The following is a 23,226-nucleotide window of genomic DNA, read 5'->3' on the forward strand; positions in this document are numbered from 1 at the left end:
TCCTAACTTATGCCTTACCTCCACTTATGGGATGTTTTACAGTTCAGGTTGGCCTGTTTACTACTCGAATATGAGTGATGTTGTGGTGTGTTCATCTAGACTCATACCCTACCTAATCTTGAAGTTAAATTTCCCACCAATGAGAAACCAAGGCAGATACCATTTTTGATAGTTATTGCATGTCTAATGCAAGAATAATCACCAGATTATGAGAGTCCAGCAAAAATTACTCATTTTCACCCAATGTGGGGCTCGAACCCACGACCCTGAGATTAAGAGTCTCATGCTCTACCGACTGAGCTAGCCAGGCTCCCACTTCAAGCTGGTATGCAGACTAATCATTTTTTATGAAGGAAATCCATTCCTGGACAATTTTTGGGAGTTATTGCAGGTCTAATGCAAGATTAATCTCCATATTATGAGAGTCAATGCAATATCCAGGCAAAAATTACTCGTTTTCGCCCAACGTGGGGCTCGAACCCACGACCCTGAGATTAAGAGTCTCAGGCTCTACCGACTGAGCTAGCCGGGTTCCCTCCTTAAAACAGTATGCAGACCAATCCCTTTTTGTGAAGAAAATCAAATCCTGGATATTCCTCTACTCTTGTTTTGCAAGGAAAGCCAGATTTATACATCCTTCAGAGGACAGAGTGTCAAAAAAAATAAGAGAAAATGAAAATGGAAGTTGTGAGAACTTCATTTTGAGATTGCATAAGAATTCAAATTCCTCTCACATGCTAAAGAATACCGGAACCCTTTTGATTAAACCACTTTAGTTGTTATAATGAGACCATATTTGAAAGCCATCTGTGATTTTTCTGTTCTTACTCTGCAATGACCTTGGCAATGACAAGTTAAAAATAAAATGTATGCAAATTTTATAATGGAGAATGGGCATCGATCCCGCTACCTCTCACATGCTAAGCGAGCGCTCTACCATTTGAGCTAATTCCCCTGTGTGTTTAATCTGCATAACATGAAAAAGTAACCTCACTGCCTTCCACACTTTATTTGAAGTCCAATTGCCCATAACAGTGTTCAGTTCACTCCTAACTTATGCCTTACCTCCACTTATGGGATGTTTTACAGTTCAGGTTGGCCTGTTTACTACTCGAATATGAGTGATATTGTGGTGTGTTCATCTAGACTCATACCCTACCTAATCTTGAAGTTAAATTTCCCACCAATGAGAAACCAAGGGAGATACCATTTTTGATAGTTATTGCATGTCTAATGCAAGAATAATCACCAGATTATGAGAGTCCAGCAAAAATTACTCGTTTTCGCCCAACGTGGGGCTCGAACTCACGACCCTGAGATTAAGAGTCTCATGCTCTACCGACTGAGCTAGCCTGGCTCCCTCCTTAAGACAGTATGCAGACCAATCCCTTTTTGTGAAGAAAATCAAATCCTGGATATTCCTCTACTCTTGTTTTGCAAGGAAAGCCAGATTTATACATCCTTCAGAGGACAGAGTGTCAAAAAAAATTAAGAGAAAATGAAAACGGAAGTTGTGAGAACTTCATTTTGAGATTGCATATGAATTCAAATTCCTCTCACATGCTAAAGAATACCTGAACCCTTTTGATTAAACCACTTTAGTTGTTATAATGAGACCATATTTGAAAGCCATCTGTGATTTTTCTGTTCTTACTCTGCAATGACCTTGGCAATGACAAGTTAAAAATAAAATGTATGCAAATTTTATAATGGAGAATGCGGGCATCGATCCTGCTACCTCTCGCATGCTAAGCGAGCGCTCTACCATTTGAGCTAATTCCCCTGTGTGTTTAATCTGCATAACATGAAAAAAGTAACCTCACTGCCTTCCACACTTTATTTGAAGTCCAATTGCCCATAACAGTGTTCAGTTCACTCCTAACTTATGCCTTACCTCCACTTATGGGATGTTTTACAGTTCAGGTTGGCCTGTTTACTACTCGAATATGAGTGATATTGTGGTGTGTTCATCTAGACTCATACCTTCCAAATCTTGAAGTTACATTTCCCACCAATGAGAAACCAAGGGAGATACAATTTTTGATAGTTATTGCATGTCTAATGCAAGAATAATCAAAAGATTATGAGAGTCCAGCAAAAATTACTCATTTTCACCCAACGTGGGGCTCGAACCCACGACCCTGAGATTAAGAGTCTCATGCTCTACCGACTGAGCTAGCCGGGATCCCACTTCAAGATGGTATGCAGACTAATCATTTTTTATGAAGGAAATCCATTCCTGGACAATTTTTGGGAGTTATTGCAGGTCTAATGCAAGATTAATCTCCATATTATGAGAGTCAATGCAATATTCAGGCAAAAATTACTTGTTTTCGCACAACGTGGGGCTCGAACCCACGACCCTGAGATTAAGAGTCTCATGCTCTACCGACTGAGTTAGCCGGGCTCCCTCCTTAAGACAGTATGCAGACCAATCCCTTTTTGTGAAAAAAATCAAATCCTGGATATTCCTCTACTCTTGTTTTGCAAGGAAAGCCAGATTTATACATCCTTCAGAGGACAGAGTGTAAAAAAAAATAAGAGAAAATGAAAACGGAAGTTGTGAGAACTTCATTTTGAGATTGCATAAGAATTCAAATTCCTCTCACATGCTAAAGAATACCTGAACCCTTTTGATTAAACCACTTTAGTTGTTATAATGAGACCATATTTGAAAGCCATCTGTGATTTTTCTGTTCTTACTCTGCAATGACCTTGGCAATGACAAGTTAAAAATAAAATGTATGCAAATTTTATAATGGAGAATGCGGGCATCGATCCCGCTATCTCTCGCATGCTAAGCGAGCGCTCTACCATTTGAGCTAATTCCCCTGTGTGTTTAATCTGCATAACATGAAAAAAGTAACCTCACTGCCTTCCACACTTTATTTGAAGTCCAATTGCCCATAACAGTGTTCAGTTCACTCCTAACTTATGCCTTACCTCCACTTATGGGATGTTTTACAGTTCAGGTTGGCCTGTTTACTACTCGAATATGAGTGATATTGTGGTGTGTTCATCTAGACTCATACCTACCAAATCTTGAAGTTACATTTCCCACCAATGAGAACCCAAGGGAGATACCATTTTTGATAGTTATTGCATGTCTAATGCAAGAATAATCACCAGATTATGAGAGTCCAGCAAAAATTACTCGTTTTCGCCCAACGTGGGGCTCGAACCTACAACTCTGAGATTAAGAGTCTCATGCTCTACCGACTGAGCTAGCCGGGCTCCCACTTCAAGATGGTATGCAGACTAATAATTTTTTATGAAGGAAATCCATTCCTGGACAATTTTTGGGAGTTATTGCAGGTCTAATGCAAGATTAATCTCCATATTATGAGAGTCAATGCAATATTCAGGCAAAAATTACTCGTTTTCGCCCAAAGTGGGGATCGAACCCACAACCCTGAGATTAAGAGTCTCATGCTCTACCGACTGAGCTAGCCGGGCATCGATCCCGCTACCTCTTGCATGCTAAGCGAGCGCTCTACCATTTGAGCTAATTCCCCTGTGTGTTTAATCTGCATAACATGAAAAAAGTAACCTCACTGCCTTCCACACTTTATTTGAAGTCCAATTGCCCATAACAGTGTTCAGTTCACTCCTAACTTATGCCTTACCTCCACTTATGGGATGTTTTACAGTTCAGGTTGGCCTGTTTACTACTCGAATATGAGTGATATTGTGGTGTGTTCATCTAGACTCATACCCTACCTAATCTTGAAGTTAAATTTCCCACCAATGAGAAACCAAGGCAGATACCATTTTTGATAGTTATTGCATGTCTAATGCAAGAATAATCACCAGATTATGAGAGTCCAGCAAAAATTACTCATTTTCACCCAACGTGGGGCTCGAACCCACGACCCTGAGATTAAGAGTCTCATGCTCTACCGACTGAGCTAGCCGGGCTCCCACTTCAAGCTGGTATGCAGACTAATCATTTTTTATGAAGGAAATCCATTCCTGGACAATTTTTGGGAGTTATTGCAGGTCTAATGCAAGATTAATCTCCATATTATGAGAGTCAATGCAATATTCAGGCAAAAATTACTCGTTTTCGCCCAACGTGGGGCTCGAACCCACGACCCTGAGATTAAGAGTCTCATGCTCTACCGACTGAGCTAGCCGGGCTCCCTCCTTAAGACAGTATGCAGACCAATCCCTTTTTGTGAAAAAAATCAAATCCTGGATATTCCTCTACTCTTGTTTTGCAAGGAAAGCCAGATTTATACATCCTTCAGAGGACAGAGTGCCAAAAAAAATAAGAGAAAATGAAAACGGAAGTTGTGAGAACTTCATTTTGAGATTGCATAAGAATTCAAATTCCTCTCACATGCTAAAGAATACCTGAACCCTTTTGATTAAACCACTTTAGTTGTTATATTGAGACCATATTTGAAAGCCATCTGTGATTTTTCTGTTCTTACTCTGCAATGACCATGGGCAATGGCAAGTTAAAAATAAAATGTATGCACATTTTATAATGGAGAATGCAGGCATCGATCCCGCTACCTTTCGCATGCTAAGCGAGCACTCTACCATTTGAGCTAATTCCCCTGTGTGTTTAATCTGCATAACATGAAAAAAGTAACCTCACTGCCTTCCACACTTTATTTGCAGTCCAATTGCCCATAACAGTGTTCAGTTCACTCCTAACTTATGCCTTACCTCCACTTATGGGATGTTTTACAGTTCAGGTTGGCCTGTTTACTACTCGAATATGAGTGATATTGTGGTGTGTTCATCTAGACTCATACCCTACCTAATCTTGAAGTTAAATTTCCCACCAATGAGAAACCAAGGGAGATACCATTTTTGATAGTTATTGCATGTCTAATGCAAGAATAATCACCAGATTATGAGAGTCCAGCAAAAATTACTCATTTTCGCCCAACGTGGGGCTCGAACCCACGACCCTGAGATTCAGAGTCTCATGCTCTACCGACTGAGCTAGCCGGGCTCCCACTTCAAGATGGTATGCAGACTAATCATTTTTTATGAAGGAAATCCATTCCTGGACAATTTTTGGGAGTTATTGCAGGTCTAATTCAAGATTAATCTCCATATTATGAGAGTCAATGCAATATTCAGGCAAAAATTACTTGTTTTCGCCCAACGTGGGGCTCGAACCCACGACCCTGAGATTAAGAGTCTCATGCTCTACCGACTGAGCTAGCCGGGCTCCCTCCTTAAGACAGTATGCAGACCAATCCCTTTTTGTGAAAAAAATCAAATCCTGGATATTCCTCTACTCTTGTTTTGCAAGGAAAGCCAGATTTATACATCCTTCAGAGGACAGAGTGCCAAAAAAAATAAGAGAAAATGAAAACGGAAGTTGTGAGAACTTCATTTTGAGATTGCATAAGAATTCAAATTCCTCTCACATGCTAAAGAATACCTGAACCCTTTTGATTAAACCACTTTAGTTGTTATATTGAGACCATATTTGAAAGCCATCTGTGATTTTTCTGTTCTTACTCTGCAATGACCATGGGCAATGACAAGTTAAAAATAAAATGTATGCAAATTTTATAATGGAGAATGCGGGCATCGATCCCGCTACCTTTCGCATGCTAAGCGAGCACTCTACCATTTGAGCTAATTCCCCTGTGTGTTTAATCTGCATAACATGAAAAAAGTTACCTCACTGCCTTCCACACTTTATTTGCAGTCCAATTGCCCATAACAGTGTTCAGTTCACTCCTAACTTATGCCTTACCTCCACTTATGGGATGTTTTACAGTTCAGGTTGGCCTGTTTACTACTCGAATATGAGTGATATTGTGGTGTGTTCATCTAGACTCATACCCTACCTAATCTTGAAGTTAAATTTCCCACCAATGAGAAACCAAGGGAGATACCATTTTTGATAGTTATTGCATGTCTAATGCAAGAATAATCACCAGATTATGAGAGTCCAGCAAAAATTACTCATTTTCGCCCAAAGTGGGGCTCGAACCCACGACCCTGAGATTCAGAGTCTCATGCTCTACCGACTGAGCTAGCCGGGCTCCCTCTTCAAGATGGTATGCAGACTAATCATTTTTTATGAAGGAAATCCATTCCTGGACAATTTTTGGGAGTTATTGCAGGTCTAATGCAAGATTAATCTCCATATTATGAGAGTCAATGCAATATTCAGGCAAAAATTACTTGTTTTCGCCCAACGTGGGGCTCGAACCCACGACCCTGAGATTTAGAGTCTCATGCTCTACCGACTGAGTTAGCCGGGCTCCCTACTTAAGACAGTATGCAGACCAATCCCTTTTTGTGAAAAAAATCAAATCCTGGATATTCCTCTACTCTTGTTTTGCAAGGAAAGCCAGATTTATACATCCTTCAGAGGACAGGGTGTCAAAAAAAATAAGAGAAAATGAAAACGGAAGTTGTGAGAACTTCATTTTGAGATTGCATAAGAATTCAAATTCCTCCCACATGCTAAAGAATACCTGAACCCTTTTGATTAAACCACTTTAGTTGTTATAATGAGACCATATTTGAAAGCCATCTGTGATTTTTCTGTTCTTACTCTGCAATGACCTTGGCAATGACAAGTTAAAAATAAAATGTATGCAAATTTTATAATGGAGAATGCAGGCATCGATCCCGCTATCTCTCGCATGCTAAGCGAGCGCTCTACCATTTGAGCTAATTCCCCTGTGTGTTTAATCTGCATAACATGAAAAAAGTAACCTCGCTGCCTTCCACACTTTATTTGAAGTCCAATTGCCCATAACAGTGTTCAGTTCACTCCTAACTTATGCCTTACCTCCACTTATGGGATGTTTTACAGTTCAGGTTGGCCTGTTTACTACTCGAATATGAGTGATATTGTGGTGTGTTCATCTAGACTCATACCTACCTAATCTTGAAGTTAAATTTCCCACCAATGAGAAACCAAGGGAGATACCATTTTTGATAGTTATTGCATGTCTAATGCAAGAATAATCACCAGATTATGAGAGTCCAGCAAAAATTACTCATTTTCGCCCAACGTGGGGCTCGAACCTACAACCCTGAGATTAAGAGTCTCATGCTCTACCGACTGAGCTAGCCGGGCTCCCACTTCAAGATGGTATGCAGACTAATAATTTTTTATGAAGGAAATCCATTCCTGGACAATTTTTGGGAGTTATTGCAGGTCTAATGCAAGATTAATCTCCATATTATGAGAGTCAATGCAATATTCAGGCAAAAATTACTCGTTTTCGCCCAAAGTGGGGATCGAACCCACAACCCTGAGATTAAGAGTCTCATGCTTTACCGACTGAGCTAGCCGGGCATTGATCCCGCTACCTCTTGCATGCTAAGCGAGCGCTCTACCATTTGAGCTAATTCCCCTGTGTGTTTAATCTGCATAACATGAAAAAAGTAACCTCACTGCCTTCCAAAGTTTATTTGAAGTCCAATTGCCCATAACAGTGTTCAGTTCACTCCTAACTTATGCCTTACCTCCACTTATGGGATGTTTTACAGTTCAGGTTGGCCTGTTTATTACTCGAATATGAGTGATATTGTGGTGTGTTCATCTAGACTCATACCCTACCTAATCTTGAAGTTAAATTTCCCACCAATGAGAAACCAAGGCAGATACCATTTTTGATAGTTATTGCATGTCTAATGCAAGAATAATCACCAGATTATGAGAGTCCAGCAAAAATTACTCATTTTCACCCAACGTGGGGCTCGAACCCACGACCCTGAGAATAAGAGTCTCATGCTCTACCGACTGAGCTAGCCGGGATCCCACTTCAAGATGGTATGCAGACTAATCATTTTTTATGAAGGAAATCCATTCCTGGACAATTTTTTGGAGTTATTGCAGGTCTAATGCAAGATTAATCTCCATATTATGAGAGTCAATGCAATATTCAGGCAAAAATTACTTGTTTTCGCACAACGTGGGGCTCGAACCCACGACCCGGAGATTAAAAGTCTCATGCTCTACCGACTGAGTTAGCCGGGCTCCCTCCTTAAGACAGTATGCAGACCAATCCCTTTTTGTGAAAAAAATCAAATCCTGGATATTCCTCTACTCTTGTTTTGCAAGGAAAGCCAGATTTATACATCCTTCAGAGGACAGAGTGTAAAAAAAAATAAGAGAAAATGAAAACGGAAGTTGTGAGAACTTCATTTTGAGATTGCATAAGAATTCAAATTCCTCTCACATGCTAAAGAATACCTGAACCCTTTTGATTAAACCACTTTAGTTGTTATAATGAGACCATATTTGAAAGCCATCTGTGATTTTTCTGTTCTTACTCTGCAATGACCTTGGCAATGACAAGTTAAAAATAAAATGTATGCAAATTTTATAAAGGAGAATGCGGGCATCGATCCCGCTATCTCTCGCATGCTAAGCGAGCGCTCTACCATTTGAGCTAATTCCCCTGTGTGTTCAATCTGCATAACATGAAAAAAGTAACCTCACTGCCTTCCACACTTTATTTGAAGTCCAATTGCCCATAACAGTGTTCAGTTCACTCCTAACTTATGCCTTACCTCCACTTATGGGATGTTTTACAGTTCAGGTTGGCCTGTTTACTACTCGAATATGAGTGATATTGTGGTGTGTTCATCTAGACTCATACCTACCAAATCTTGAAGTTACATTTCCCACCAATGAGAAACCAAGGGAGATACCATTTTTGATAGTTATTGCATGTCTAATGCAAGAATAATCACCAGATTATGAGAGTCCAGCAAAAATTACTCATTTTCGCCCAACGTGGGGCTCGAACCTACAACCCTGAGATTAAGAGTCTCATGCTCTACCGACTGAGCTAGCCGGGCTCCCACTTCAAGATGGTATGCAGACTAATAATTTTTTATGAAGGAAATCCATTCCTGGACAATTTTTGGGAGTTATTGCAGGTCTAATGCAAGATTAATCTCCATATTATGAGAGTCAATGCAATATTCAGGCAAAAATTACTCGTTTTCGCCCAAAGTGGGGATCGAACCCACAACCCTGAGATTAAGAGTCTCATGCTCTACCGACTGAGCTAGCCGGGCATCGATCCCGCTACCTCTTGCATGCTAAGCGAGCGCTCTACCATTTGAGCTAATTCCCCTGTGTGTTTAATCTGCATAACATGAAAAAAGTAACCTCACTGCCTTCCACACTTTATTTGAAGTCCAATTGCCCATAACAGTGTTCAGTTCACTCCTAACTTATGCCTTACCTCCACTTATGGGATGTTTTACAGTTCAGGTTGGCCTGTTTACTACTCGAATATGAGTGATATTGTGGTGTGTTCATCTAGACTCATACCCTACCTAATCTTGAAGTTAAATTTCCCACCAATGAGAAACCAAGGCAGATACCATTTTTGATAGTTATTGCATGTCTAATGCAAGAATAATCACCAGATTATGAGAGTCCAGCAAAAATTACTCATTTTCACCCAACGTGGGGCTCGAACCCACGACCCTGAGATTAAGAGTCTCATGCTCTACCGACTGAGCTAGCCGGGCTCCCACTTAAAGCTGGTATGCAGACTAATCATTTTTTATGAAGGAAATCCATTCCTGGACAATTTTTGGGAGTTATTGCAGGTCTAATGCAAGATTAATCTCCATATTATGAGAGTCAATGCAATATTCAGGCAAAAATTACTCGTTTTCGCCCAACGTGGGGCTCGAACCCACGACCCTGAGATTAAGAGTCTCATGCTCTACCGACTGAGCTAGCCGGGCTCCCTCCTTAAGACAGTATGCAGACCAATCCCTTTTTGTGAAAAAAATCAAATCCTGGATATTCCTCTACTCTTGTTTTGCAAGGAAAGCCAGATTTATACATCCTTCAGAGGACAGAGTGCCAAAAAAAATAAGAGAAAATGAAAACGGAAGTTGTGAGAACTTCATTTTGAGATTGCATAAGAATTCAAATTCCTCTCACATGCTAAAGAATACCTGAACCCTTTTGATTAAACCACTTTAGTTGTTATATTGAGACCATATTTGAAAGCCATCTGTGATTTTTCTGTTCTTACTCTGCAATGACCATGGGCAATGACAAGTTAAAAATAAAATGTATGCACATTTTATAATGGAGAATGCGGGCATCGATCCCGCTACCTTTCGCATGCTAAGCGAGCACTCTACCATTTGAGCTAATTCCCCTGTGTGTTTAATCTGCATAACATGAAAAAAGTAACCTCACTGCCTTCCACACTTTATTTGCAGTCCAATTGCCCATAACAGTGTTCAGTTCACTCCTAACTTATGCCTTACCTCCACTTATGGGATGTTTTACAGTTCAGGTTGGCCTGTTTACTACTCGAATATGAGTGATATTGTGGTGTGTTCATCTAGACTCATACCCTACCTAATCTTGAAGTTAAATTTCCCACCAATGAGAAACCAAGGGAGATACCATTTTTGATAGTTATTGCATGTCTAATGCAAGAATAATCACCAGATTATGAGAGTCCAGCAAAAATTACTCATTTTCGCCCAACGTGGGGCTCGAACCCACGACCCTGAGATTCAGAGTCTCATGCTCTACCGACTGAGCTAGCCGGGCTCCCACTTCAAGATGGTATGCAGACTAATCATTTTTTATGAAGGAAATCCATTCCTGGACAATTTTTGGGAGTTATTGCAGGTCTAATTCAAGATTAATCTCCATATTATGAGAGTCAATGCAATATTCAGGCAAAAATTACTTGTTTTCGCCCAACGTGGGGCTCGAACCCACGACCCTGAGATTAAGAGTCTCATGCTCTACCGACTGAGCTAGCCGGGCTCCCTCCTTAAGACAGTATGCAGACCAATCCCTTTTTGTGAAAAAAATCAAATCCTGGATATTCCTCTACTCTTGTTTTGCAAGGAAAGCCAGATTTATACATCCTTCAGAGGACAGAGTGCCAAAAAAAATAAGAGAAAATGAAAACGGAAGTTGTGAGAACTTCATTTTGAGATTGCATAAGAATTCAAATTCCTCTCACATGCTAAAGAATACCTGAACCCTTTTGATTAAACCACTTTAGTTGTTATATTGAGACCATATTTGAAAGCCATCTGTGATTTTTCTGTTCTTACTCTGCAATGACCATGGGCAATGACAAGTTAAAAATAAAATGTATGCAAATTTTATAATGGAGAATGCGGGCATCGATCCCGCTACCTTTCGCATGCTAAGCGAGCACTCTACCATTTGAGCTAATTCCCCTGTGTGTTTAATCTGCATAACATGAAAAAAGTTACCTCACTGCCTTCCACACTTTATTTGCAGTCCAATTGCCCATAACAGTGTTCAGTTCACTCCTAACTTATGCCTTACCTCCACTTATGGGATGTTTTACAGTTCAGGTTGGCCTGTTTACTACTCGAATATGAGTGATATTGTGGTGTGTTCATCTAGACTCATACCCTACCTAATCTTGAAGTTAAATTTCCCACCAATGAGAAACCAAGGGAGATACCATTTTTGATAGTTATTGCATGTCTAATGCAAGAATAATCACCAGATTATGAGAGTCCAGCAAAAATTACTCATTTTCGCCCAAAGTGGGGCTCGAACCCACGACCCTGAGATTCAGAGTCTCATGCTCTACCGACTGAGCTAGCCGGGCTCCCTCTTCAAGATGGTATGCAGACTAATCATTTTTTATGAAGGAAATCCATTCCTGGACAATTTTTGGGAGTTATTGCAGGTCTAATGCAAGATTAATCTCCATATTATGAGAGTCAATGCAATATTCAGGCAAAAATTACTTGTTTTCGCCCAACGTGGGGCTCGAACCCACGACCCTGAGATTTAGAGTCTCATGCTCTACCGACTGAGTTAGCCGGGCTCCCTACTTAAGACAGTATGCAGACCAATCCCTTTTTGTGAAAAAAATCAAATCCTGGATATTCCTCTACTCTTGTTTTGCAAGGAAAGCCAGATTTATACATCCTTCAGAGGACAGGGTGTCAAAAAAAATAAGAGAAAATGAAAACGGAAGTTGTGAGAACTTCATTTTGAGATTGCATAAGAATTCAAATTCCTCCCACATGCTAAAGAATACCTGAACCCTTTTGATTAAACCACTCTAGTTGTTATAATGAGACCATATTTGAAAGCCATCTGTGATTTTTCTGTTCTTACTCTGCAATGACCTTGGCAATGACAAGTTAAAAATAAAATGTATGCAAATTTTATAATGGAGAATGCAGGCATCGATCCCGCTATCTCTCGCATGCTAAGCGAGCGCTCTACCATTTGAGCTAATTCCCCTGTGTGTTTAATCTGCATAACATGAAAAAAGTAACCTCGCTGCCTTCCACACTTTATTTGAAGTCCAATTGCCCATAACAGTGTTCAGTTCACTCCTAACTTATGCCTTACCTCCACTTATGGGATGTTTTACAGTTCAGGTTGGCCTGTTTACTACTCGAATATGAGTGATATTGTGGTGTGTTCATCTAGACTCATACCTACCTAATCTTGAAGTTAAATTTCCCACCAATGAGAAACCAAGGGAGATACCATTTTTGATAGTTATTGCATGTCTAATGCAAGAATAATCACCAGATTATGAGAGTCCAGCAAAAATTACTCATTTTCGCCCAACGTGGGGCTCGAACCTACAACCCTGAGATTAAGAGTCTCATGCTCTACCGACTGAGCTAGCCGGGCTCCCACTTCAAGATGGTATGCAGACTAATAATTTTTTATGAAGGAAATCCATTCCTGGACAATTTTTGGGAGTTATTGCAGGTCTAATGCAAGATTAATCTCCATATTATGAGAGTCAATGCAATATTCAGGCAAAAATTACTCGTTTTCGCCCAAAGTGGGGATCGAACCCACAACCCTGAGATTAAGAGTCTCATGCTTTACCGACTGAGCTAGCCGGGCATTGATCCCGCTACCTCTTGCATGCTAAGCGAGCGCTCTACCATTTGAGCTAATTCCCCTGTGTGTTTAATCTGCATAACATGAAAAAAGTAACCTCACTGCCTTCCAAACTTTATTTGAAGTCCAATTGCCCATAACAGTGTTCAGTTCACTCCTAACTTATGCCTTACCTCCACTTATGGGATGTTTTACAGTTCAGGTTGGCCTGTTTACTACTCGAATATGAGTGATATTGTGGTGTGTTCATCTAGACTCATACCCTACCTAATCTTGAAGTTAAATTTCCCACCAATGAGAAACCAAGGCAGATACCATTTTTGATAGTTATTGCATGTCTAATGCAAGAATAATCACCAGATTATGAGAGTCCAGCAAAAATTACTCATTTTCACCCAACGTGGGGCTCGAACCCACGACCCTGAGAATAAGAGTCTCATGCTCTACCGACTGAGCTAGCCGGGATCCCACTTCAAGATGGTATGCAGACTAATCATTTTTTATGAAGGAAATCCATTCCTGGACAATTTTTTGGAGTTATTGCAGGTCTAATGCAAGATTAATCTCCATATTATGAGAGTCAATGCAATATTCAGGCAAAAATTACTTGTTTTCGCACAACGTGGGGCTCGAACCCACGACCCGGAGATTAAAAGTCTCATGCTCTACCGACTGAGTTAGCCGGGCTCCCTCCTTAAGACAGTATGCAGACCAATCCCTTTTTGTGAAAAAAATCAAATCCTGGATATTCCTCTACTCTTGTTTTGCACGGAAAGCCAGATTTATACATCCTTCAGAGGACAGAGTGTAAAAAAAAATAAGAGAAAATGAAAACGGAAGTTGTGAGAACTTCATTTTGAGATTGCATAAGAATTCAAATTCCTCTCACATGCTAAAGAATACCTGAACCCTTTTGATTAAACCACTTTAGTTGTTATAATGAGACCATATTTGAAAGCCATCTGTGATTTTTCTGTTCTTACTCTGCAATGACCTTGGCAATGACAAGTTAAAAATAAAATGTATGCAAATTTTATAATGGAGAATGCGGGCATCGATCCCGCTATCTCTCGCATGCTAAGCGAGCGCTCTACCATTTGAGCTAATTCCCCTGTGTGTTCAATCTGCATAACATGAAAAAAGTAACCTCACTGCCTTCCACACTTTATTTGAAGTCCAATTGCCCATAACAGTGTTCAGTTCACTCCTAACTTATGCCTTACCTCCACTTATGGGATGTTTTACAGTTCAGGTTGGCCTGTTTACTACTCGAATATGAGTGATATTGTGGTGTGTTCATCTAGACTCATACCTACCAAATCTTGAAGTTACATTTCCCACCAATGAGAAACCAAGGGAGATACCATTTTTGATAGTTATTGCATGTCTAATGCAAGAATAATCACCAGATTATGAGAGTCCAGCAAAAATGACTCATTTTCGCCCAACGTGGGGCTCGAACCTACAACCCTGAGATTAAGAGTCTCATGCTCTACCGACTGAGCTAGCCGGGCTCCCACTTCAAGATGGTATGCAGACTAATAATTTTTTATGAAGGAAATCCATTCCTGGACAATTTTTGGGAGTTATTGCAGGTCTAATGCAAGATTAATCTCCATATTTTGAGAGTCAATGCAATATTCAGGCAAAAATTACTCGTTTTCGCCCAAAGTGGGGATCGAACCCACAACCCTGAGATTAAGAGTCTCATGCTCTACCGACTGAGCTAGCCGGGCATCGATCCCGCTACCTCTTGCATGCTAAGCGAGCGCTCTACCATTTGAGCTAATTCCCCTGTGTGTTTAATCTGCATAACATGAAAAAAGTAACCTCACTGCCTTCCACACTTTATTTGAAGTCCAATTGCCCATAACAGTGTTCAGTTCACTCCTAACTTATGCCTTACCTCCACTTATGGGATGTTTTACAGTTCAGGTTGGCCTGTTTACTACTCGAATATGAGTGATATTGTGGTGTGTTCATCTAGACTCATACCCTACCTAATCTTGAAGTTAAATTTCCCACCAATGAGAAACCAAGGCAGATACCATTTTTGATAGTTATTGCATGTCTAATGCAAGAATAATCACCAGATTATGAGAGTCCAGCAAAAATTACTCATTTTCACCCAACGTGGGGCTCGAACCCACGACCCTGAGATTAAGAGTCTCATGCTCTACCGACTGAGCTAGCCGGGCTCCCACTTAAAGCTGGTATGCAGACTAATCATTTTTTATGAAGGAAATCCATTCCTGGACAATTTTTGGGAGTTATTGCAGGTCTAATGCAAGATTAATCTCCATATTATGAGAGTCAATGCAATATTCAGGCAAAAATTACTTGTTTTCGCCCAACGTGGGGCTCGAACCCACGACCCTGAGATTAAGAGTCTCATGCTCTACCGACTGAGCTAGCCGGGCTCCCTCCTTAAGACAGTATGCAGACCAATCCCTTTTTGTGAAAAAAATCAAATCCTGGATATTCCTCTACTCTTGTTTTGCAAGGAAAGCCAGATTTATACATCCTTCAGAGGACAGAGTGCCAAAAAAAATAAGAGAAAATGAAAACGGAAGTTGTGAGAACTTCATTTTGAGATTGCATAAGAATTCAAATTCCTCTCACATGCTAAAGAATACCTGAACCCTTTTGATTAAACCACTTTAGTTGTTATATTGAGACCATATTTGAAAGCCATCTGTGATTTTTCTGTTCTTACTCTGCAATGACCATGGGCAATGACAAGTTAAAAATAAAATGTATGCACATTTTATAATGGAGAATGCGGGCATCGATCCCGCTACCTTTCGCATGCTAAGCGAGCACTCTACCATTTGAGCTAATTCCCCTGTGTGTTTAATCTGCATAACATGAAAAAAGTAACCTCACTGCCTTCCACACTTTATTTGCAGTCCAATTGCCCATAACAGTGTTCAGTTCACTCCTAACTTATGCCTTACCTCCACTTATGGGATGTTTTACAGTTCAGGTTGGCCTGTTTACTACTCGAATATGAGTGATATTGTGGTGTGTTCATCTAGACTCATACCCTACCTAATCTTGAAGTTAAATTTCCCACCAATGAGAAACCAAGGGAGATACCATTTTTGATAGTTATTGCATGTCTAATGCAAGAATAATCACCAGATTATGAGAGTCCAGCAAAAATTACTCATTTTCGCCCAACGTGGGGCTCGAACCCACGACCCTGAGATTCAGAGTCTCATGCTCTACCGACTGAGCTAGCCGGGCTCCCACTTCAAGATGGTATGCAGACTAATCATTTTTTATGAAGGAAATCCATTCCTGGACAATTTTTGGGAGTTATTGCAGGTCTAATTCAAGATTAATCTCCATATTATGAGAGTCAATGCAATATTCAGGCAAAAATTACTTGTTTTCGCCCAACGTGGGGCTCGAACCCACGACCCTGAGATTAAGAGTCTCATGCTCTACCGACTGAGCTAGCCGGGCTCCCTCCTTAAGACAGTATGCAGACCAATCCCTTTTTGTGAAAAAAATCAAATCCTGGATATTCCTCTACTCTTGTTTTGCAAGGAAAGCCAGATTTATACATCCTTCAGAGGACAGAGTGCCAAAAAAAATAAGAGAAAATGAAAACGGAAGTTGTGAGAACTTCATTTTGAGATTGCATAAGAATTCAAATTCCTCTCACATGCTAAAGAATACCTGAACCCTTTTGATTAAACCACTTTAGTTGTTATATTGAGACCATATTTGAAAGCCATCTGTGATTTTTCTGTTCTTACTCTGCAATGACCATGGGCAATGACAAGTTAAAAATAAAATGTATGCAAATTTTATAATGGAGAATGCGGGCATCGATCCCGCTACCTTTCGCATGCTACGCGAGCACTCTACCATTTGAGCTAATTCCCCTGTGTGTTTAATCTGCATAACATGAAAAAAGTAACCTCACTGCCTTCCACACTTTATTTGCAGTCCAATTGCCCATAACAGTGTTCAGTTCACTCCTAACTTATGCCTTACCTCCACTTATGGGATGTTTTACAGTTCAGGTTGGCCTGTTTACTACTCGAATATGAGTGATATTGTGGTGTGTTCATCTAGACTCATACCCTACCTAATCTTGAAGTTAAATTTCCCACCAATGAGAAACCAAGGGAGATACCATTTTTGATAGTTATTGCATGTCTAATGCAAGAATAATCACCAGATTATGAGAGTCCAGCAAAAATTACTCATTTTCGCCCAAAGTGGGGCTCGAACCCACGACCCTGAGATTCAGAGTCTCATGCTCTACCGACTGAGCTAGCCGGGCTCCCTCTTCAAGATGGTATGCAGACTAATCATTTTTTATGAAGGAAATCCATTCCTGGACAATTTTTGGGAGTTATTGCAGGTCTAATGCAAGATTAATCTCCATATTATGAGAGTCAATGCAATATTCAGGCAAAAATTACTTGTTTTCGCCCAACGTGGGGCTCGAACCCACGACCCTGAGATTTAGAGTCTCATGCTCTACCGACTGAGTTAGCCGGGCTCCCTACTTAAGACAGTATGCAGACCAATCCCTTTTTGTGAAAAAAATCAAATCCTGGATATTCCTCTACTCTTGTTTTGCAAGGAAAGCCAGATTTATACATCCTTCAGAGGACAGGGTGTCAAAAAAAATAAGAGAAAATGAAAACGGAAGTTGTGAGAACTTCATTTTGAGATTGCATAAGAATTCAAATTCCTCCCACATGCTAAAGAATACCTGAACCCTTTTGATTAAACCACTTTAGTTGTTATAATGAGACCATATTTGAAAGCCATCTGTGATTTTTCTGTTCTTACTCTGCAATGACCTTGGCAATGACAAGTTAAAAATAAAATGTATGCAAATTTTATAATGGAGAATGCAGGCATCGATCCCGCTATCTCTCGCATGCTAAGCGAGCGCTCTACCATTTGAGCTAATTCCCCTGTGTGTTTAATCTGCATAACATGAAAAAAGTAACCTCGCTGCCTTCCACACTTTATTTGAAGTCCAATTGCCCATAACAGTGTTCAGTTCACTCCTAACTTATGCCTTACCTCCACTTATGGGATGTTTTACAGTTCAGGTTGGCCTGTTTACTACTCGAATATGAGTGATATTGTGGTGTGTTCATCTAGACTCATACCTACCTAATCTTGAAGTTAAATTTCCCACCAATGAGAAACCAAGGGAGATACCATTTTTGATAGTTATTGCATGTCTAATGCAAGAATAATCACCAGATTATGAGAGTCCAGCAAAAATTACTCATTTTCGCCCAACGTGGGGCTCGAACCTACAACCGTGAGATTAAGAGTCTCATGCTCTACCGACTGAGCTAGCCGGGCTCCCACTTCAAGATGGTATGCAGACTAATAATTTTTTATGAAGGAAATCCATTCCTGGACAATTTTTGGGAGTTATTGCAGGTCTAATGCAAGATTAATCTCCATATTATGAGAGTCAATGCAATATTCAGGCAAAAATTACTCGTTTTCGCCCAAAGTGGGGATCGAACCCACAACCCTGAGATTAAGAGTCTCATGCTTTACCAACTGAGCTAGCCGGGCATTGATCCCGCTACCTCTTGCATGCTAAGCGAGCGCTCTACCATTTGAGCTAATTTCAGTGTGTGTTTAATCTGCATAACATGAAAAAAGTAACCTCACTGCCTTCCAAACTTTATTTGAAGTCCAATTGCCCATAACAGTGTTCAGTTCACTCCTAACTTATGCCTTACCTCCACTTATGGGATGTTTTACAGTTCAGGTTGGCCTGTTTACTACTCGAATATGAGTGATATTGTGGTGTGTTCATCTAGACTCATACCCTACCTAATCTTGAAGTTAAATTTCCCACCAATGAGAAACCAAGGCAGATACCATTTTTGATAGTTTTGCATGTCTAATGCAAGAATAATCACCAGATTATGAGAGTCCAGCAAAAATTACTCATTTTCACCCAACGTGGGGCTCGAACCCACGACCCTGAGAATAAGAGTCTCATGCTCTACCGACTGAGCTAGCCGGGATCCCACTTCAAGATGGTATGCAGACTAATCATTTTTTATGAAGGAAATCCATTCCTGGACAATTTTTTGGAGTTATTGCAGGTCTAATGCAAGATTAATCTCCATATTATGAGAGTCAATGCAATATTCAGGCAAAAATTACTTGTTTTCGCACAACGTGGGGCTCGAACCCACGACCCGGAGATTAAGAGTCTCATGCTCTACCGACTGAGTTAGCCGGGCTCCCTCCTTAAGACAGTATGCAGACCAATCCCTTTTTGTGAAAAAAATCAAATCCTGGATATTCCTCTACTCTTGTTTTGCAAGGAAAGCCAGATTTATACATCCTTCAGAGGACAGAGTGTAAAAAAAAATAAGAGAAAATGAAAACGGAAGTTGTGAGAACTTCATTTTGAGATTGCATAAGAATTCAAATTCCTCTCACATGCTAAAGAATACCTGAACCCTTTTGATTAAACCACTTTAGTTGTTATAATGAGACCATATTTGAAAGCCATCTGTGATTTTTCTGTTCTTACTCTGCAATGACCTTGGCAATGACAAGTTAAAAATAAAATGTATGCAAATTTTATAATGGAGAATGCGGGCATCGATCCCGCTATCTCTCGCATGCTAAGCGAGCGCTCTACCATTTGAGCTAATTCCCCTGTGTGTTCAATCTGCATAACATGAAAAAAGTAACCTCACTGCCTTCCACACTTTATTTGAAGTCCAATTGCCCATAACAGTGTTCAGTTCACTCCAAACTTATGCCTTACCTCCACTTATGGGATGTTTTACAGTTCAGGTTGGCCTGTTTACTACTCGAATATGAGTGATATTGTGGTGTGTTCATCTAGACTCATACCTACCAAATCTTGAAGTTACATTTCCCACCAATGAGAAACCAAGGGAGATACCATTTTTGATAGTTATTGCATGTCTAATGCAAGAATAATCACCAGATTATGAGAGTCCAGCAAAAATTACTCATTTTCGCCCAACGTGGGGCTCGAACCTACAACCCTGAGATTAAGAGTCTCATGCTCTACCGACTGAGCTAGCCGGGCTCCCACTTCAAGATGGTATGCAGACTAATAATTTTTTATGAAGGAAATCCATTCCTGGACAATTTTTGGGAGTTATTGCAGGTCTAATGCAAGATTAATCTCCATATTATGAGAGTCAATGCAATATTCAGGCAAAAATTACTCGTTTTCGCCCAAAGTGGGGATCGAACCCACAACCCTGAGATTAAGAGTCTCATGCTCTACCGACTGAGCTAGCCGGGCATCGATCCCGCTACCTCTTGCATGCTAAGCGAGCGCTCTACCATTTGAGCTAATTCCCCTGTGTGTTTAATCTGCATAACATGAAAAAAGTAACCTCACTGCCTTCCACACTTTATTTGAAGTCCAATTGCCCATAACAGTGTTCAGTTCACTCCTAACTTATGCCTTACCTCCACTTATGGGATGTTTTACAGTTCAGGTTGGCCTGTTTACTACTCGAATATGAGTGATATTGTGGTGTGTTCATCTAGACTCATACCCTACCTAATCTTGAAGTTAAATTTCCCACCAATGAGAAACCAAGGCAGATACCATTTTTGATAGTTATTGCATGTCTAATGCAAGAATAATCACCAGATTATGAGAGTCCAGCAAAAATTACTCATTTTCACCCAACGTGGGGCTCGAACCCACGACCCTGAGATTAAGAGTCTCATGCTCTACCGACTGAGCTAGCCGGGCTCCCACTTAAAGCTGGTATGCAGACTAATCATTTTTTATGAAGGAAATCCATTCCTGGACAATTTTTGGGAGTTATTGCAGGTCTAATGCAAGATTAATCTCCATATTATGAGAGTCAATGCAATATTCAGGCAAAAATTACTCGTTTTCACCCAACGTGGGGCTCGAACCCACGACCCTGAGATTAAGAGTCTCATGCTCTACCGACTGAGCTAGCCGGGCTCCCTCCTTAAGAAGGTATGCAGACCAATCCCTTTTTGTGAAAAAAATCAAATCCTGGATATTCCTCTACTCTTGTTTTGCAAGGAAAGCCAGATTTATACATCCTTCAGAGGACAGAGTGCCAAAAAAAATAAGAGAAAATGAAAACGGAAGTTGTGAGAACTTCATTTTGAGATTGCATAAGAATTCAAATTCCTCTCACATGCTAAAGAATACCTGAACCCTTTTGATTAAACCACTTTAGTTGTTATATTGAGACCATATTTGAAAGCCATCTGTGATTTTTCTGTTCTTACTCTGCAATGACCATGGGCAATGACAAGTTAAAAATAAAATGTATGCAAATTTTATAATGGAGAATGCGGGCATCGATCCCGCTACCTTTCGCATGCTAAGCGAGCACTCTACCATTTGAGCTAATTCCCCTGTGTGTTTAATCTGCATAACATGAAAAAAGTAACCTCACTGCCTTCCACACTTTATTTGCAGTCCAATTGCCCATAACAGTGTTCAGTTCACTCCTAACTTATGCCTTACGTCCACTTATGGGATGTTTTACAGTTCAGGTTGGCCTGTTTACTACTCGAATATGAGTGATATTGTGGTGTGTTCATCTAGACTCATACCCTACCTAATCTTGAAGTTCAATTTCCCACCAATGAGAAACCAAGGGAGATACCATTTTTGATAGTTATTGCATGTCTAATGCAAGAATAATCACCAGATTATGAGAGTCCAGCAAAAATTACTCATTTTCGCCCAACGTGGGGCTCGAACCCACGACCCTGAGATTCAGAGTCTCATGCTCTACCGACTGAGCTAGCCGGGCTCCCACTTCAAGATGGTATGCAGACTAATCATTTTTTATGAAGGAAATCCATTCCTGGACAATTTTTGGGAGTTATTGCAGGTCTAATGCAAGATTAATCTCCATATTATGAGAGTCAATGCAATATTCAGGCAAAAATTACTCGTTTTCACCCAACGTGGGGCTCGAACCCACGACCCTGAGATTAAGAGTCTCATGCTCTACCGACTGAGCTAGCCGGGCTCCCTCCTTAAGACAGTATGCAGACCAATCCCTTTTTGTGAAGAAAATCAAATCCTGGATATTCCTCTACTCTTGTTTTGCAAGGAAAGCCTGATTTATACATCCTTCAGAGGACAGAGTGTCAAACAAAATAAGAGAAAATGAAAATGGAAGTTGTGAAAACTTTATTTCGAGATTGCATAAGAATTCAAATTCCTCTCACATGCTAAAGAATACCTGAACCCTTTTGATTATACCACTTTAGTTGTTATAATGAGACCATATTTGAAAGCCATCTGTGATTTTTCTCTTCTTACTCTGCAATGACCTTGGCAATGACAAGTTAAAAATAAAATGTATGCAAATTTCATAATGGAGAATGCGGGCATCGAGCCCGCTACCTCTCGCATGCTAAGCGAGCGCTTTACTATTTGAGCTAATTCCCCTGTGTGTTTAATCTGCATAACATGAAAAAAGTAACCTTACTGCGTTCCACACTTTATTTGAAGTCCAATTGCCCATAACAGTGTTCAGTTCACTCCTAACTTATGCCTTACCTCCACTTATGGGATGTTTTACAGTTCAGGTTGGCCTGTTTACTACTCGAATATGAGTGATATTGCGCTGTGTTCATCTAGACTCATACCCTAGCTAATCTTGAAGTTAAATTTCCCACCAATGAGAAACCAAGGGAGATACCATTTCTGATAGTTATTGCATGTCTAATGCAAGAATATTCACCAGATTATGAGAGTCAATGCAATAATCCAGCAAAAATTACTCATTTTCGCCCAACGTGGGGCTCGAACCCACGACCCTGTGATTAAGAGTCTCATGCTCTACCGACTGAGCTAGCCGGGCTCCCACTTCAAGATGGTATGCAGACTAATCATTTTTTATGAAGGAAATCCATTCCTGGACAATTTTTGGGAGTTATTGCAGGTCTAATGCAAGATTAATCTCCATATTATGAGAGTCAATGCAATATTCAGGCAAAAATTACTTGTTTTCGCACAACGTGGGGCTCGAACCCACGACCCTGAGATTAAGAGTCTCATGCTCTACCGACTGAGTTAGCCGGGCTCCCTCCTTAAGACAGTATGCAGACCAATCCCTTTTTGTGAAAAAAATCAAATCCTGGATATTCCTCTACTCTTGTTTTGCAAGGAAAGCCAGATTTATACATCCTTCAGAGGACAGAGTGTAAAAAAAAATAAGAGAAAATGAAAACGGAAGTTGTGAGAACTTCATTTTGAGATTGCATAAGAATTCAAATTCCTCTCACATGCTAAAGAATACCTGAACCCTTTTGATTAAACCACTTTAGTTGTTATAATGAGACCATATTTGAAA

General features: G+C 40.3%; 7 non-coding genes across 7 annotated transcripts; all 7 read right to left on the minus strand.

Annotated features, from left to right (window-relative positions):
• Positions 1-4,896: 4,896 nt before the first annotated feature.
• On the minus strand, positions 4,897-4,969 carry TRNAQ-CUG (transfer RNA glutamine (anticodon CUG)). Its single transcript has one exon. It is a non-coding gene; the product is annotated as a tRNA-Gln (tRNA).
• Positions 4,970-5,947: 978 nt separating this feature from the next.
• TRNAQ-CUG (transfer RNA glutamine (anticodon CUG)) lies at positions 5,948-6,020 on the minus strand. The gene has a single exon. It is a non-coding gene; the product is annotated as a tRNA-Gln (tRNA).
• Positions 6,021-10,464: 4,444 nt separating this feature from the next.
• TRNAQ-CUG (transfer RNA glutamine (anticodon CUG)) lies at positions 10,465-10,537 on the minus strand. Its single transcript has one exon. It is a non-coding gene; the product is annotated as a tRNA-Gln (tRNA).
• Positions 10,538-11,515: 978 nt separating this feature from the next.
• On the minus strand, positions 11,516-11,588 carry TRNAQ-CUG (transfer RNA glutamine (anticodon CUG)). Its single transcript has one exon. It is a non-coding gene; the product is annotated as a tRNA-Gln (tRNA).
• A 4,444-nt stretch (positions 11,589-16,032) lies between these two features.
• Positions 16,033-16,105, minus strand: TRNAQ-CUG (transfer RNA glutamine (anticodon CUG)). Its single transcript has one exon. It is a non-coding gene; the product is annotated as a tRNA-Gln (tRNA).
• Positions 16,106-17,083: 978 nt separating this feature from the next.
• TRNAQ-CUG (transfer RNA glutamine (anticodon CUG)) lies at positions 17,084-17,156 on the minus strand. Its single transcript has one exon. It is a non-coding gene; the product is annotated as a tRNA-Gln (tRNA).
• A 4,443-nt stretch (positions 17,157-21,599) lies between these two features.
• Positions 21,600-21,672, minus strand: TRNAQ-CUG (transfer RNA glutamine (anticodon CUG)). Its single transcript has one exon. It is a non-coding gene; the product is annotated as a tRNA-Gln (tRNA).
• Positions 21,673-23,226: the final 1,554 nt, after the last annotated feature.

Source organism: Lissotriton vulgaris, chromosome 1_1, assembly GCF_964263255.1.
Source record: "Lissotriton vulgaris chromosome 1_1, aLisVul1.2, whole genome shotgun sequence".
NCBI lineage: Eukaryota > Metazoa > Chordata > Amphibia > Caudata > Salamandridae > Lissotriton > Lissotriton vulgaris.